We start from the raw sequence: 17,731 nt of genomic DNA on the forward strand, positions 1-17,731 counted from the left end.
GCTTTCAATCGATAACATTAGAAACTCTCTTGTTCTCCCCCTCCCCCTATCCTTTACCTTTAAAAGTGATATTACTCTAAGCATGATCTGACATAATGTTAAGACGTCTAAAGAACCGGGAGCTCAGGCTTTTTTCTGAGTTCTATTATTTTTTAAAAATAATAAAAAGAAAGTGCTGTATACCAAAGCCTCGTTGTTGAGATTGTTAAAGTGACCTGTACTTTAAGTATAAGCTCCTGATAAAAGGGACGCTTTTTGCTTAACAAGTCAAGTATGACCATTATTTATCAGTGTCTGCTGTCAAAACGATTGAAAAAAATGCTGCAGAAGGAGTAGAATGAGGGATATTGCTGTGAAATTGCACGATCGGTATTCCTTATTTTCTGTCGACTTCCCTCTCTTCACTCCCTCTTTTCTTCCTTTTTTAATTTGCGGGGGAGAGGGTGGTGAAAGCTAGAAACGTGGGCGAGTTCTTGGGGAAAAGTAGAAAGAAGAAAAAAGTATTTGAAAGGGTTGTTTTTGCTCCAATCCAAGTGTTCCCTAGTGCTCCTGGCCAGCACAAGACAAACGCTCACTTTAAAAAATCCTTAAAGACTGGAATATACAGAGATTTTTAGTGTGACAAGGACAAGTTGGTTTGCATGATAGTTACTCCAAAGCCTAATGTTTTCTTAACATAACCTTCTTTTTCCTCCCTCCTCCCCATCTCAGTCCACTCTGAGCGAGCTCAGCTATAGAGATAAACCATTTCGTCAGTAGAAAATAAAATAATAATAATAATAATAATAATAATAATGATAATAATAAAGGTTAAAAGCCTCATACAAGGATTTCAATCATCCTGATTAGAAACTGGATTCATTTTGTATGCTCAAGTGTAATACATTTTTGAGTACTTGATAAATATTTAAATAAATATGAAATCTACCTTAAACTGTGTGACCAGTAACACTTGTGTTTTCATGCAGGATCAGAGGATTGGTACGAAGCTTCGGGGGGTTGGGAGGGAGAAAGGGTGTCATTTCTACACGGTGGTCCGACGTGTAAGTTGTCTGAGTCGCTCTTACTGGTGAGGGTGTTGGGGAGGAGATGGGGTCTCCGACTCGGGGCGGGGGTCTTCAATTGGCGCAAAGTCAGGGCAAAATCGCGGCCTGTGCATTCGCCTCCCGGCTGGCGCGTAGGTGGGAAGCGCGGCCGCTCCTCGAGAGTTATGCGTGGGCGCCCAACTTGCGAGAGGGCATAGCTGAGGCCTCCTGGCAGGACCTTGGGGCCGGTGAAGATCTGCTATCCCCGAGGGCCGCATTTCGGCTTCCGCTCCCGTCCCTGCTTGCGCGGGGGACGGAGCTCATCCTTGCGTGGGGCACGGGCCAGGGCCGCACAGCGCTGCGCGGAGCCCCGCGGGCCCGCCGCGCCCTGCTGGAGGCCCGGGGCCGCCGCCGAGATAAGCGGCTCACTGGAGGGCAAAGGGCTTTGCATTTGGACTGGCAAGGGAGCGACCTATTCCTCGAAGCGCACACGGCATCCCGGACTCGGGGAGCTGCAGCCGAGCTCTGGCTCCGGTCTTGCAGCTATTGGGGGTCCCCCCGCTCGAGATGTGTCTGCATCCGCGCCCACCGCCGGGCTCCTGCCCCACGGAAAGCCTTCTGCCCTCACAAACCCACCCATCCCCTCGAGGCTTGCGAGGGGCCTGCGGTTGCTCTTGACATGGCCGCCCTAGGGTCTCGGGTTCGACGTCGATGTGCGCGTCCCCCCTGCTCCGGGTGTCCTGCTGCGCGGCCCTGGGGCCCCAGGGTCACGCCAGAGCCTCCCCCAGAAACTTCAGTGAAGCACACCTCGTCTTATTTTACAGTTATTTAATTTGCTCGTGTGTGTATTCCTTGATGGCCTTCCGTTCTCCTTTCATTTTCATATATTTGTGGAATATTTATTCCCTCCCCCAAAACTTTGATTTTTTTCCTCTCTGGAACAAATAGAGACACACTTTCAAGCCGACCCTCCTAGTGCCTTCAGGAGAACACCCTTCCTGAGCTCGAACAGCAGTATTTGTGCAAGAGAGAGAAAACATCCTCTGTATGAAATACGTGTACTTATGGTGCTCTGTGCAGGTCCCTGCGCCGGTCACCGTTTCTTCCCACTCGGGGAGGGCGGCAATTAACATTCCCAGTTCCACTGTTTTCTTCGTGCTGCAGCCCATCTTAGTGATGGCAAATAAGGTCTGTTAAAGCCTGCTACCATTTCTATGAGAATTTTGTTAGCACACACAGAAGCCAATATTCAAACTCTTCTAATTTCAATATTTGTGCCAGGTTAATGAGCTCTCAGCATCTCCAGCCAACGCAGGAGTAAGAACGCTGAAACCGGGGGTGTGAATTCCAGCACAGAGATCAGTCGAACGTCTCCACGGTGAGTGCTTGCTTTTATATACGTGTGCCTAAATAGATATTGATAAATCCACTCTGGATCACCCAAAAGCGGCAGTGAGGAGGGAACGGCTGGCTTGGGGAGGACTCACTTGCCACCGCTGTTGCCCGCCGTAGCCTGAGCGCACCACCGGGACGGAGCCCCTTACTGGTCTAGGTCGCCGGTGCCAGGCAGGTTTCGCGGCACCGCCCGTGCTCACCCGTCTACACGCCCGAAGCGCCGGCAGCGTTTTACGGTGCGAGGTGCCGCTGCTGGGCGCTTTGGGCTCTTCAGCGGAACTGTAAGTAGTTAATAAAGGGGCTGGGAAGAGATCCTGTTTACTGATTGTTCCTGATTGTTGTTTTCTTGATAACAGAGCAAGCCACTGAATGACTGTTTGAGCTCAGGCGCCACAAACATAAACTTAACAGCTCCCAGTGTGCCGGCCCTGCTGGAGGATCACTCCTCACCTCCCGGGACTTGTGAAGTGCAGGCGGAGAAGGCAGCTCCCAAGGAGGCGGCGGGGAGGCAGGCTCCGGGGGGGGCGGGGAAGGCTTGCTCTGTTTCCGTATCTGCTGTCCTTAGTCAGAGAAAGGGGTGCTAAATTAATCGGTGCGTTTCCCCAAGGCTTCTGCCCGTGACGAAGGTCGGGGCAGGGTCCAGTGCGTCTCTCTTCACAGCATCCTAGCCGGAGGATGCGGCATTTACAAAAGGCGGCTGTTTCATTTTACCGAATTTCCTTGGTGCGGCCGAGCCGCACTGCAGAAGTGCTCGGGGCTTGGCCGGTGCCGGGGAGGGAGAGCAGCGGAGGCGGGGGAGCCGCGCAGCATCTGTCCGCGGCCGCATCGCCGGGGACCCGAGAGCAGCAGCACCGGGGAGGCCTCCCCACTGCTTTTGGGGCTGCACTGACTACCTGTAGCTCCGGCTTTCTCTAGGGGCGGCGAGGGGGGAGTTGTGGGGAGAAGGAGAAAGGTTGTAAAACAAGACTTTTTTTTTTTTTTTTTTTCCTGGAGTATTTTTTTTGCCGCTCCCCCCCCTCTGCTTTATTTTTATTTTTATTTTTATTTTTATTTTTATTTTTATTTTTATTTTTATTTTTATTTTTATTTTTATTTTTATTTTTATTTTTATTTATTTTTATTTTTATTTTCTCCGGGAAGACAAAACAGAGCAAGGTGTGTTTGGTGGAGAGAGGGCGGGCAAGTTTTCCAGAAATAAGTGACACGGCGCAAAGCAGAGCTTGGCTCCTATCTTGAGGCGGCAGCGGGAAGAGGAAAATAGGGTGTTACTCTGGCTTTTCTTTGGGAGGGCTGTTCAGGCCGGTAGATCTCCAAGGCTAATCCAAACAACCCGCTTGACTTGTGAGGTCCGGAGTCTAGACAGAGCTGGTGGCTCGGCGGCTCCTTATCTGGTTTTGGAATCAGCCAAAAGAGACTTTTCTTAATGTCCACAGCAGCACTGGGATCTGCCGGGGCCGGGGAGCCACCGCACCTCGCAGACAGGACAACAAAAACACCCACCACCTGGAGGCTTTACAGCCCGCTTTGTTGTTCCCGAGTCCTGTCTCGCCCCATGTCCTCAGCCGCCAGGCAGGGGTAACCCGCGTCCCCCGAGCTGTTTAACACAACATAGACCCCGCTGCTCGCCCTATCGTCCCTCGGGCACTGAAATGCCACCTCCACAGGAAGATGGGGCAGTTGGCAGTTTTTCCCAGCTTTGGGACTACACCTTGAAAGGGTTCGAAGTGCTGGTTCTCTCTCTCTCTCTCCTTCATTCTTTCTTCCTTTCTCCCTTTTTCTTTCTTTCTTTCTTTCTTTCTTTCTTTCTTTCTTTCTTTCTTTCTTTCTTTCTTTCTTTCTTTCTTTCTTTCTTTCTTCTTCTTTCTTTCTTTCTTTCTTTCTTTCTTTCTTTCTTTCCTTCTTTCCTTCTTTCCTTCTTTCCTTCTTTCCTTCTTTCTCCTTCTTTCCTTCTTTCCTTCTTTCCTTCTTTCCTTCTTTCCTTCTTTCCTTCTTTCCTTCTTTCCTTCTTTCCTTCTTTCCTTCTTTCCTTCTTTCCTTCTTTCCTTCTTTCCTTCTTTCCTTCTTTCCTTCTTTCCTTCTTTCCTTCTTTCCTTCTTTCCTTCTTTCTCTCCTTCTTTCTCTCCTTCTTTCTCTCCTTCTTTCTCTCCTTCTTTCTCTCCTTCTTTCTCTCCTTCTTTCTTTCCTTCTTTCTTTCCTTCTTTCTTTCCTTCTTTCTTTCCTTCTTTCTTTCCTTCTTTCTTTCCTTCTTTCCTTCTTTCCTTCTTTCCTTCTTTCCTTCTTTCCTTCTTTCCTTCTTTCCTTCTTTCCTTCTTTCCTTCTTTCCTTCTTTCCTTCTTTCCTTCTTTCCTTCTTTCCTTCTTCCTTTCCTTCTTTCTTTCCTTCTTTCTTTCCTTCTTTCTTTCCTTCTTTCCTTCTTTCCTTCTTTCCTTCTTTCCTTCTTTCTTTCCTTCTTTCTTTCCTTCTTTCCTTCTTTCCTTCTTTCCTTCTTTCTTTCCTTCTTTCCTTCTTTCTTTCCTTCCTTCTTTCTTTCTTTCTTTCTTTCTTTCTTTCTTTCTTTCTTTCTTTCTTTCTTTCTTTCTTTCTTTCTTTCTTTCTTTCTTTCTTTCTCTCTTTCTCTCTTTCTTTCTCTCTTTCTCTCTTTCTCTCTTTCTCTCTTTCTCTCTTTCTCTCTTTCTCTCTTTCTCTCTTTCTCTTTCTTTTCCTTCCTTCCTTCCTTCCTTCCTTCCTTCCTTCCTTCCTTCCTTCCTTCCTTCCTTCCTTCCTTCCTTCCTTCCTTCCTTCCTTCCTTCCTTCCTTCCTTCCTTCCTTCCTTCCTTCCTTCCTTCCTTCCTTCCTTCCTTCCTTCCTTCCTTCCTTCCTTCCTTCCTTCCTTCCTTCCTTCTTCCCTCTTTTCTCCTTTTTCTCTCTCTCTCTTTCTCTCTTTCTTTCTCTCTTCCTCTCTTCCCCTCCTTCTTTCTTCCCACCCCTTCCTCTCTTCCTATCTTTCCCTCCCCTTGTGTTTGGTGCCACTATTTTATATATATATGTATATGTATATATATGTATATATACATATATATACATATACATATATATGTATATACTTAAAGTCTTAAAGTTTTGCAGAGAATGAAATAAAACAAACAAACAAACAAACAAAAAAAAAAAACCACAAAAAAACACAAAAAACAAACACCTCTCTAAATCCAATCCTGTTCATCAACAGTAAGGATTGATTGAAGCATATCAATTAACAGAGAGGAAGAGAGGAAGTCGGTTTAGATATAAGATCTTCTTTGGGAGTAGAAAATTGCCTTCTGTGTTCATCCCGTTATGATGGGTTTTGGATACTGCTAGCTGTAAAGCTTGTTTGATGCAGTTAGGATCAATAAAAACATTTAACTCAATAGCAAGCAGTATTTTGGAAAGGGAGAAAGACACATCTTTTGGTTAGATGTCACTCTTTCTATTTATTCATGTTCTTGAGCTTTCAAACTCTCCTGGCATGTTGGGCAGATGGATGGTATGTTTCCAGATTTCTGGACACTGCTAGAGCTCATCTGCTGTCTCTGTGGTTCCTCTACTGGAACACAATATGGTTTGCAGTGACTCTGTGTGATTCCTCTCCAAAACCTGTGCTGTTTGCAGTTGAGTTCAGGGCCGTGATATTCCATTTTAGAAGAAAGCAAGCTGATTTCTCTTACTATGATGTACTGATATCCTATATACATAAGATATTGTAACTGAGTCTGCTAATGTAGAATTATGAAATTTGCCATTGGGTAGAACTCATTCTCTCTGAAATTTAGAAGGTTTGTGGGTAAGTGCTGTTTTCTAGATTTACATGTAGAAGTTGCAAATTTTCTTGTGTACAGAGCAAATTATACTGCAAAACTTTTGTAATCATTTTTCCATTAAACACAATTAAACCATTTTAAACTTCCTATAACTCAGAAAATTCAGGATCAAGAATGCAACATTTCCCAAGAAAAAGAATCTTAACCATGATCCTGATACTGCTCCCCCCCCAATCTCTCTCTCTTTCTCATGGGTAAAACTTAGTGTTTATTTTTATCTGTCACAAATACAAGGTGTTGTTTGAAATGTGTTAAACTTAGCAGGTATATAGAGATAATACCAACGTGTCACTGTGCATGATAAAGTAAAATATGGTGGGAATTAACTTGAAAAGTTTATGAAGGTTTTAGCTACAGCCCATAAATTAACGTTTTTTACAAAGATACGATGATATGTAAAAGCTCTTATAATATATATAATACTTTAAAAAATTCCAATATTTGCAGACGAAACATTTTCCCCCAGCTTGAAGACAAACTGAGGTGCCAATCCTGGAAGTAAGTACTGTAAGTAAGTTTTCTGTAAGTTTGAAATAACCAAAATTAGACAACACTAGTGAATCAGGAATTGCAGGGGCAAAATACCCAGTTTACACAGAATCTCTTGCAAAGGTAGTGAAAGATCTGCTGCTAACCTCTAGTGAAGTAGGAATGCATGTCTTTGAAGGCCTGAGCCCAATTCTCCTCAAAGATAGCAGATCAAATCCCTATACACGTGGATATAAAATCAGTACTGTTGTTTTGTACAATGTGGATGTATCAATTATGTAATTTCCTTTCTAACACACTCATTGACATTTCTTCATTTGACCTTAAATAACTGTAAAGTTTTCTATTAATAGATTAAAACATCTTAAGTTATCAGTGCATCAGTAAAAGCATCTTGTTTAGTACAGTTTTCTTTCTTTCTTTCTTTCTTTCTTTCTTTCTTTCTTTCTTTCTTTCTTTCTTTCTTTCTTTCTTTCTTTCTTTCTTTCTTTCTTTCTTTCTCTCTCTCTCTCTCTCTCTCTTTCTCTCTCTCTTTCTCTCTCTCTCTCTCTTTCTCTCTTCCTTCCTTCCTTCCTTCCTTCCTTCCTTTTTTTTTTTTTTTTAAACAAAACAAAACAAAACAAACGGACTCTAAAAGAATCACGTGTCCTCAAATCCCTCGTGCTCATTCTTTTTCAAAGTTAGCTATCTCTGCCAATAATATGGTGGCAAAGGCAAGAACATTTAGAGTCTCACAATGACCCAACACATACCATATTTATTTGTGGTAACAAGACAGTTATGAGGTACTTCAGAGAAGAAGGATTGGCCATTAAAGTAGTCCAGAAAGTGAAATACCACCATTTGGGATGTCAGCTCTTCATTTCATAAGTTCTTCAAAACTGACTACATAAGGGAAACATGTTTACAGTTTTAATTTAACTTACTAAATCATCATTACAGAAAAATCTTCTTTTCAGAAGATTAAGAAAGAAGATACTAGAGAAGATTAAGAAAGGCAGATAGTACTTCTTACATCAACAAGATTGCTAAATTTGACAGTTTGCCATTTTCTTAGTGAATATTTTCTTTATCTAAAGATGTTTCCTTTTAAAATGCAAGGATTTATCTGGGGATGTTTACTACTCTTTCATGGTTGTATAATGCACCTAGGCTCCTCTCAGGTTCTTAGGTTCTTAGAACATTTCTTTAACGAACATGGTCAATAAGAGTAAATAAAACACCACGGTGTCATTAATACAACCCTACAGTAATAACTGGACAGTATAGATGTAAAGTCTCTTGTTTTTTATATGCTTAATTCCCATAAAAATAAAAAATCTAATCTTTCAGTGCTGCACTTTTTCCCATTTCTAAGGCAAAAATATTGTTAACTTCCACAGGACAATTTGGTCTCTTCATTCAGCAAGTGACTCAAAACAAAACAAAACAAAACAAAATAAGAATGAAATTGCGTGACAAGTAGTAGCAGCATTACAATTAGCAGTACACGTTTTATGCTGCAAGAATTGAATCTGGAAGGAAAATACCCTGAAAGCTAAAAGTTCTATAATGCAGGATCAAATATTTGTCTGACTGTTACAGTCAGGAAAACAATATGTTCATTCTTCAGAATTTTACCTTCATTCCACTATTTAGCAAGAGAACTCTACAGTCTATATTTCAGAAAATATTTTAGTTTCCATATACATTTAAATGTACTATTGGACAAAAGACAGACATTAAAGCAGCTGTTGATGAAAGAAAAATGCAAACATTTGACCAGTTAATGATCATTTAAGTATGATGAGATATTTCCTCAAGTTCTCAATCACATTTTTAAGACAGGTCATGTTAATCTGAATTGTTTTTTAGGTAATTTTTTAACACTTTTTTTTTTTTTATATATATGTATTGTAAGGAATTAATTTTATTTGGGGATGAAAGTGAGTAGAGTTAGGTGAAAGTACGTGATTTTTTGAATGTGGGGTTTAAAATGAACAAATAATTAGTGTTCCTGTGCTGAATTTAGGTCAGCAAAACTCTCAGGGACAGTGATAAGGTAAATGTAATTGTGAGGGCAATGTGCAAGATTGAAAGGGAAGATGGAGGAGGATTATATCTACCTTTGACATGACACAGAGCCGTGACACCCTGATAACATTCTCTGGAGCTACAGCCCTGGTTTCATTGTGCAGCCCAGCCTCGTGCTTTTTGACTCACTGCTTGTGAGGGGTAACATCGTTTCTGATGGGGAAGGGTGGTTTACTGCACCTTGGGCTTGGCAGGAATGGTTACACAGATATTATCTTCCTAGCAGAGATCTTGAAAAGAGCTGTAGATATAGTTCCCAAATTATGAAGCTGTCTCAGACTCACATCTGTACAGGAAGAGGCACTGACCACAAGGAGAGCTGATCTCTTGATGATGGATAGAGATCAGGCATCTGTGATGAACTTCCCCATGCATTACTATACACAAAATATTGGCAATTGGTCTGCAGGGCTTGAAGGGGAGACCCAGGCTTGTGTTTCAGTGCAGGCTTTTTCCATCTCTGTGAAAACCTCTCCAGAGCAGTTGCAGGGGGGCTGGGGATGGCAGCAGTCCAGCTGGGTGTGGTGAGGCTGAAACGTGCCTGTTCTCAGGAGTTGGGCTGCCTTAATGCATGGCCGCTCTTCCTCCCCCTGCACCACTCAGGCCATGACCTGGAAGCCTCCAAATGTGGGAGAGCCCAGCCCTGGCTGATTTCTTGGCCTGAGTTCCCACACTCCCGGGTCCTGTCTTTGGCATTGTCTCTCCTTGCTCCCTGTGATGGGCAGTATGCTGCGGCTGGTGCTGGTGAGGATTCTCCTGGCTGCCTCTGTCTCCTCAGCCAGCACAGGATCTGCTCCAAAATGCTGAGATGTGAAACTCAGCACATGACACTTGCTGTTTAACGTCTGCATGAATACCTATGCCATAACTGAAGCAAAGGACACAGCAAGTTATGCCTGCTCTAGGAAGTGAGCTTTAGTGGGACAGGGTATATGCTGAAACAGCTAATTTTGGACATGTGGTTCTGTAATGGAATACTGGCTCTGGAGTGGCATCTTGTGCTGTAGAGGAAAGATGGGGAGAGCTGGGTGTTGGAGAGCTGAGTGTTTCTGAGTGGGATTAATGGAAAAACAGCTGCTTCTGATTGAGCACAGGGATAGATCACAGATTCTGCTCTTCTTCAGGACTTGGGCCCCAGTGCTACCAAGTCATTTCTTCCTCCTAGAATTTACAGCCCAGGCTCCTTTGTAATAACAGGCACTTATGTCCCCCTCCCCTTTTTTTTTTTTTTTTTTTTTTTTTTTTCCACTGAGAGAGAGAGAGAGAGAGATATGGGGTATCATGGTATCATTTTTAGCTTTCAGAAAATGTAGGGTGGTAGCTCCCCCTACTCTATGAGTGGTCTGTGGCTACAGCGTTTATTTGGGATGTGGCAGACCTTGTTTCAAATTCTCTCTTTGCCTGAGGTGAGGCAACCATGCAGTCATATGTCCTTGCCCCAGCTAAAGGAGCACCCTAATCCTTGGGCTATAGATTGTTGGGAGATGAGCTTGTACGTAAAAGCTGGTGTTTGTCGTGGGGTGTTTCTGTCTTTTCCACTGAAGCACAGGAAAGATTGTAGAGCGTAAATGAGGGTATGAGGTTTGAAACCTGTGTCACTGGAAGCAGGTCTGAATCCACTCAGAGGAAAAAAAAATATCTAAGGTATATGACCTGTCAGGAGTAGGGAGGTCTGAGCATAAGCCCAGACAGAGCTATGGGTTTTCTAGAAACTCTAATGTTGACAGCTGAGGACTCCAGGATCAGATGTCTCTGGGACTGGTCATCAGGTAGACAAAGGTTTGAGAATCCCAGTTTCAGGCCTAGTTGCTTAAATTGCAGCCAAACCTCATGCTGGGCACCTATATCTTTTTTTTTTTTTTTTTTTTTTTTTTTTTTTTTTGATGGCCACCCTTGTGTTTGCAGTGTTCTGACAGTAACTGCTAGAAGAGGCCCAGAGCATCTACTGGAGAAAAGTTGGAAGTTTCTACCTGGGAAGTTTCCATTTTCCTGGCAACATGGAGAAGGTCACACGAGGCAAAAGAGGGACCCTTGATCTCTGCCTCATTTAATGCACTCATTGTTGTCAAATGCCTTGCTCAGTGTGTGAGTAAGACTGAAAAATATGTGAGTGCTTGCTGGCCACAGCATGGCCTTCACATGGCATGTGCCATGGTGTGGAGGAGGCTGCTAGCAGCTAGGGCAGAGCCCATACAACAGAGCCCTGCTCCATGGGGGCTCTGTTAGCTGCTAAGTTAGAAACATTTAGCTTTGACTGCAGCTAGGTGATTCCATCAGGTCAAAGGAAGGTCTTCTCCACAACACTGCTCTATCTTTTTCTGTCCAGGATGTTGTTATTTTTTCCTTTGGACAAAGACATTGCTCTTGTGTTCGATGCCCTGGTACTTAGTTTCTTGCAATAGTCTCTACGTTATAGCAAACAAATTAGTCTGAGCTCAGTGAGTTTCATCTCTATTAATTAAGTAACGTGTCTTACTGGGACACAACACTAGATTTCCCAGAGCTCTGTTAGCCAGTGTTTAGTCTCCAGGTGGAGTTAATTTTGGCTTGCAGAGTGTATATATACTGCATGTGAATCTATCTGATAAATGTGTCTGCAGGTGCAACCTGTTGTCACTGATGCTAAGTTTGAGTAGCCACAACATGAAAATGGGAATGAACCACCTGCCAGCAAGCTTCTCTGAGCCTCTGCTTTTGAGCATATTCACTTCCTTTTTCTAATGTCACTGTAGTAAGAATATGTTAACCTGCAGGACAGGATCAAGTTATTAGGGTGGCTAAGATAGAGGAAATTGTAGAAGAAGATGCATGAATTTGAGAAAGATGACCATGGATGAAGTTTTCAGCTCATCTTGGGAAGTTATTTTCTGAGTTAGAGGTTGTTTTTTCTTTTTATAATTTTATAATGGATTATATTTGCATCCACAAGAGCTATAATTCCAAATTTGCCTGTCAGGCTGGGAGTAAATATTGCATTTCTTCCTAGAGTACTAGTAGATGTGGTCTCCTCTTCTGGAGCTCATGAAATAGCATGCACACCCACACTCACACCATTTTATTTTTATTAGGGATACAACTGTTCTACTGAGAAATTCTGAAACTGTTGTAGTTGTTATGCAACCGTTAGGATTGTGTGCAAACAACAGTGGTTCCTGTACAAGCACTTGGCCAAGCACATAGCTCTGGGGTACTCTTGCCTCTTCATATTAATTTGTTAATCCTTGTTTTATTCAGTTCTACAAAGTGAGTCAAAACTCAGAAGCTTTTATTTATAAGGAGACTTGTCTAAAAGCATGCTGTAGGTATAATTGCAGCAACAATTGCAATTTGTAATGCAACTGTCTTTCTGAATATTAGGAGAAATCTCTTGGCAATGGAGGGCTGTGGTAGGCTGTGAAAGAATCTCACCAGGTTTCCATAATAAAAACTGTTAGCTGGATCATTTAATGTTTGATGGAAAGTGGTGGTGGGAAGTGAATGGTTAACACAAAGATTCAGCTTCATGTGAAAAAAATGCATTACTTTCACCATTATTAATTCAAACCTGAAGAAACGAAAAATATGACTGAGAGGTGCAAAATAGAGAAGCAATATAACATTTTTTTCAGAATACTGAATTTTTAAGGATCATGAGAAGCACAATTCATTCTGAACATATTTTTTTTCATCATATAGTAGAAGTTACAAAAGAGTTCAATACCATCTAAACACAGTTTTAGGTACAACTAAGGAAATTAGCAGCTTTTCTTCCTCTTCATATTGTATCTTGATCAGGTACACTGCTCTGTCCTGATGCATACTATACACAGCATGGACTTTAGAGGTAGGACAAAGCCCTACAAGGGTGGTTTTTTTATTATTATTAATATATATATATATTTTTTTCTCCCCTTTGGTACCACACCCACAACACAAAAAGGCTGGTGCACAGAGTGAAGATTGATCCAGGATGTTTAAAAATACCATATGTCTAGTGACTAAGCTAACCCTCCCCAAAGACATTTTGAAAGAATTTATCCTACACTTAATCACCAAAACATTCTTTCTGTTTGCCCCTAGCAAAATTCAAGGTTGTAAAGAAAAGGTTGGGGATTTTCTGATTTTCCCACAGGAAGGTTTTCTGTCTGAGAGTTGGAGATTCTTCATGGTATAGACTTATAGAGAAGAATATCGGAGTATGAAGCACTGTATACTTTCTTAAGGAAAAACTAAAACCCCACCCCCACCTCTCCCACCCCCCGAAACTGCAAAGTTGTTGCTGGGCTTAACTGTTTTTTTTTTTTTTTTTTTTTTTTTTTTTTTTTTTTTTTTCTGCCTTGTAACATTAAATAAATTTGTAAACTTTTATTCTTTCAGCTAAATTATGTGTTCTCACTTGAACATGATATTTACTGTTTCTATCATTTGTCAGTGTTCTGGCTATTAATTCTTTGTCACGATGTTTTACATTGCAAGTTTGCTCAAAACTGCAGATGAATTGAATGTACTTCATGTAGAAATTCACAAACATATATCTTAGTTTCTCTATGTCTGTGGATCTATCAGAGGGAGATAGTGACTCATTTCTCTCACATTCATCCTGCAGAATTCCACTAGTTTAAATACAATTTGATGGGTATAAATCAGGACTTGATCCTGAAGTATCCCTTATCTGTCTGATACTGCCACATTTGTAAGACTGTATAATATAAAACAAATATCCAGAGAGACTTTTATTTCCTCAAGTGAACCAGAACTTGAATTACCTCAAAAGGAGTTTTTTTATTTTATTTTTTATTTTTTTTTCTAAAGCACTGTCTAGAACACTCATTAGTCATGCTTCAGATTCATACATTAGCAACAGCATAATAAATTCTTTATCTGGTGAGTCCCATAACAGGTAGGAAAACAATTAGAAAGTTACTGCCACACATTGGCACAACCCTTTACACTTCATGCATTCTCAGCAACCAGCCTTCCTCTGTGTGACCTCTGGGTCTCCAATGAGACCCAGCATAAGCTATAGCTATTAACCAGAATGATGGAGCAATGTCTTGCCACCATTCCTGCTCCACTTTAGATGATCTGTTATAAACAGGATCTTACACAATGCCTTACTGGAAATGGGACCCACTGGATGTTCCTGAGGAAAAGATGACTGAGCAGAAGCAGCTGTGCTGCACTGAAGTCCCTTACAAAACTGCTAGTAGCATTTATGTTTCATGTTGGAAATACCTGTAAAATCAGAGTGTAGTTGTATTCTTAGAAGATATAATGGTTCTGTGCCTACATTTATATATGCTGAAATTTTAATAACAAAAACTGAGTGCTTTATTAGTCTTTTTAGTTTTAAAGAAAATAATACTGTGCTACACTCTTGCGTATAAAACAAATAGTAAAGCATGAAAGGTCTGTTGTAAAGCTCCAGAATATTTTTAGAGGGAAACTATATTTACCTAAATAGTTGTTAAAGTATTCTTATGGAAAACAATGAGAACTCTTGTACCATAAAATGATGGCTTTATGTTATGATATAGGGTCTGTCAAAGATAAATAAAACTCTTTATCAGGCAGCAGGTATAAAAGCAGATATTAGGAAGCATTTTTTCAGCCAACATACAATTAATAACTATGCTGCACTCACTGTTACACGGTGTTATGCTTAGATGGAAATGGATTTCAACAGGAACAAGATCAGTTCATACAGCCAATTTTTTGTGCCTAGAAAGATCTATCAGGAATGGATTACTCTATATGTATCTCATTTTAAGAGATAGACAGGTTAGAAGGACCTCATATGACCTGGTACTATGATTCTTAACATGGCCAGTATTCTGTCTTTTCTCACTGCATGGCATGGAAATTCAGCCTACTAACTTCACTGTCAAGATGATTGAGTGGTTGATATATATAGGCTCTGTCATTTGTATTAAAATAAATTTTCACTCATTTGTACTGAGGTATTTGAAGGCACTCTTGGCCTGGAGGATGTGGTTCTTGACATTTCCTGGAAGTACTCCTTGAAAGACTTCTTTTCAGCCCATATAATTCCAGTGTATTTGTTACTAATAAGTTTCAAAAGTGCTGGGAGAGCTTCAGACCCATGACAGGAGAATAGGTTGCAGGAAAGGATACAGCAGAGAATGGCTGAGGAGGTAAGAAGCAGTATTAGTGCTGCTGCCATGACTCTGTACAATGAGTAAGTGTTAATGAGTCCTCAAAAGTGTTTGAAATTAAATTTTGTCTATGTCTATACATGTCTAAACTCTTTCAAATGAGTGCTAGTACCACATTATAAGCAGTCACCTTAATAACCTTTCAAATATGTTCTTAAATATATATTAAAAATGTATCCTCTTCATTTAATTGTCCCCAAAATTTTAGTTTGAACTCTCCAATTCAAAAAGAATAGCAACATTTACTATAGGTTCCGTTTCCCCAAACTGTGAGCAACTTTTAAAATAATCTCTTTACCACTTTATTCTATTTCTAGCAGTCCATATGAAACAGGATGCAATGTTAGTTTGTTGAATTACCTCTTTGATTTGATTTTTATTTCCAATCAAATGATGTTGGATTTTATAAAAACACTTATTGTGTATATTGTTACTTTTCATTCATGTCATGTCACCTATTAACAGTTCTATGCAGCTCTTTAAACTACAAAGCTTTGTCTACCTTCTATGTATTTTTCAAGTCCTACATTGTATATAATTTATTAATGACTCTGCTCTTTGTATGAACAGAATGTACCCTCAGTGAAGGTCATTCCTAAGGAAACTGTATTTCAAAAACCTTGATAAGGGCAACGCCTCCTTCTTATCATTCAGGATTTTGTCCAAATATATGAACTTAGGTATGAACTGAATTGGCATAAACTGATATGACTCTTCAAACAGAAGGGTTTGGATGTATGTTGTCATAAAAACAAATTGGCTTGATTCCTGCAAATCAAGCAAATGACTAGATCAGAAATAATACAGTGAAGAATGAATCTCAGAATATGATCTCTTTACTGTCATGGTACACATGATGCTAGTTTTAGTCTGGAATCTTTCTATACTAAATACAACAGCATGCTCTCAGGCATTGCTGCAATAAAACATTAGGACAAGACAATTTCAAATGAAAAGTACATTCCCTCTTATTCCCATTGGAGAAGAAAGAAAATATATTGAATTATGGCATTTAGAACTCAACTAGTAAAATCTTTACAAGAGGCCACCATCACTATAAACTACCACAGACTCTTTACAGATATACTAAGAACAATTCTATGGCATTTATGTGAGTTCTTGTTTGTTACTGAACTTAGCCTTTTGAATAGATCCTTTTTAAATAGCTGTCACAGTTATCAGGATAATGGCATTTTCTCCTCATTCTGAAGGTTGCTTCTGCTGGAGGTGGATGTGGTCTCAGTGGGGAGGCTGAGAGGTGCAATGTCTTCACACATGTCCTTGCTAATGTTGAGGCAGTGAGAGAGGGTAGCCAGTTTAAGGATAGGGACAAAATTTCTTTGTTCCTATACCAGCTCTTCATCAAAATTTCTCTTAGTAACTTAGTGCTTGCATTATTGTCTCTCTGACTTTGTAACCACTGGTTAGCTTTTTAAATTAGTATTTGTTTTGTAGCAGGATCAAAGCATTAGAAAAAAAGGGATTATGAGGTAATCATCAGATTATATGTATGGAATTTTACCTAATAAAATGTCTCCTTAGCAGACAATTTCCTCAATTAACCCTAAGGCATGTTATATCTTAATATGATTCCCTCAAAGTTTTCCTTTTTGTCTAGAGAAAGAGATTCTCCTTTTAGCTCTTTTTTTTTTTTTTTTTTTTTTTTTAAGCTCTTTTTTTTTTATTTATTTTTAATATAAGCTTCTATATGGTATTCTAAATCTTTCAAATTGTTTTATATGGAGAACACATAAAATCTCCCAAACCAGCAGTTTTGATGCTGTCTTTTAATTATCATTGGATTTTTGTATTGTAATTGCTCATCTAAGACACCAATCTCCTTTTCTGATCTTTTGTGAATTCTTATTTTAATAAGAATTTCTAAACAAATATGAACACAGAACAAACATCCCACTGACCTAGTTGACACATATTCTTGATGGATTATTCCAGGTTTTCTACCTTTGAATCCTAATGTAATGTAAAAATAAAACTGTATGCCAACATCTGTCCCTTATTGTGAAGTCCCAGTGAGTAACAGGAGTCATATGAGTATATACTGAAGGACAGAACTCATTGTAAATTAAGAATTTGTCTCAAAGATATAACATATAAACAGGTGACATAAATACTGCTTCTCTTTCTTCTACACTGATTGAGGTTTTACTTTTTGTGTTCTTTCATTTTTGGTCTCCTTCATGAATCCGGAGTTTATGTTTTTTTCTTATACTCTGTTGAGAAAAATAATATTGTACCACCCTAAGCAAAACAAACAAACAATCAAACAAAGATGTTATACAGTTTTCCCAAGTAATGCTTTGGATGAATTTCTTAGCAAATTTGTGAAGAATGGCAGGACATGACATGAACAAATGGTTTTCCAAGAAAAGTACAAGGAAAACAACTGTGATTTTTATTGCAATTTTTATTCTTGTTTAATCTAATAAGGCATTTTTGTTTTTATACCTTATGAATGTTACTGAGATTTGAGGTTATTCAAATAAATTTTCCTAAAAGAGTCTGAGAATACCTCTGTGCCTATTTATGGCACAATATTAGTAATTCTAGCCATTAACAATCAAACCCCAACTGAATAAAAGAGTGGAAACAGTAATTAAAAGACAGAACCACACTTTATTAATTGGTAATATTTATGACTGCAAGTCAATACAGTATTAACCAGTCAGTCAGTACTAACCAATTGTCTTATGCTTTTTTTTTTTTTTTTTTTGACAAAGTTATAAAACAAAAACACCAC

The sequence above is a fragment of the Aythya ferina genome, assembly GCF_964211825.1.
Source record: "Aythya ferina genome assembly, contig: HAP1_SCAFFOLD_260, whole genome shotgun sequence".
Classification (NCBI taxonomy): Eukaryota; Metazoa; Chordata; class Aves; order Anseriformes; family Anatidae; genus Aythya; species Aythya ferina.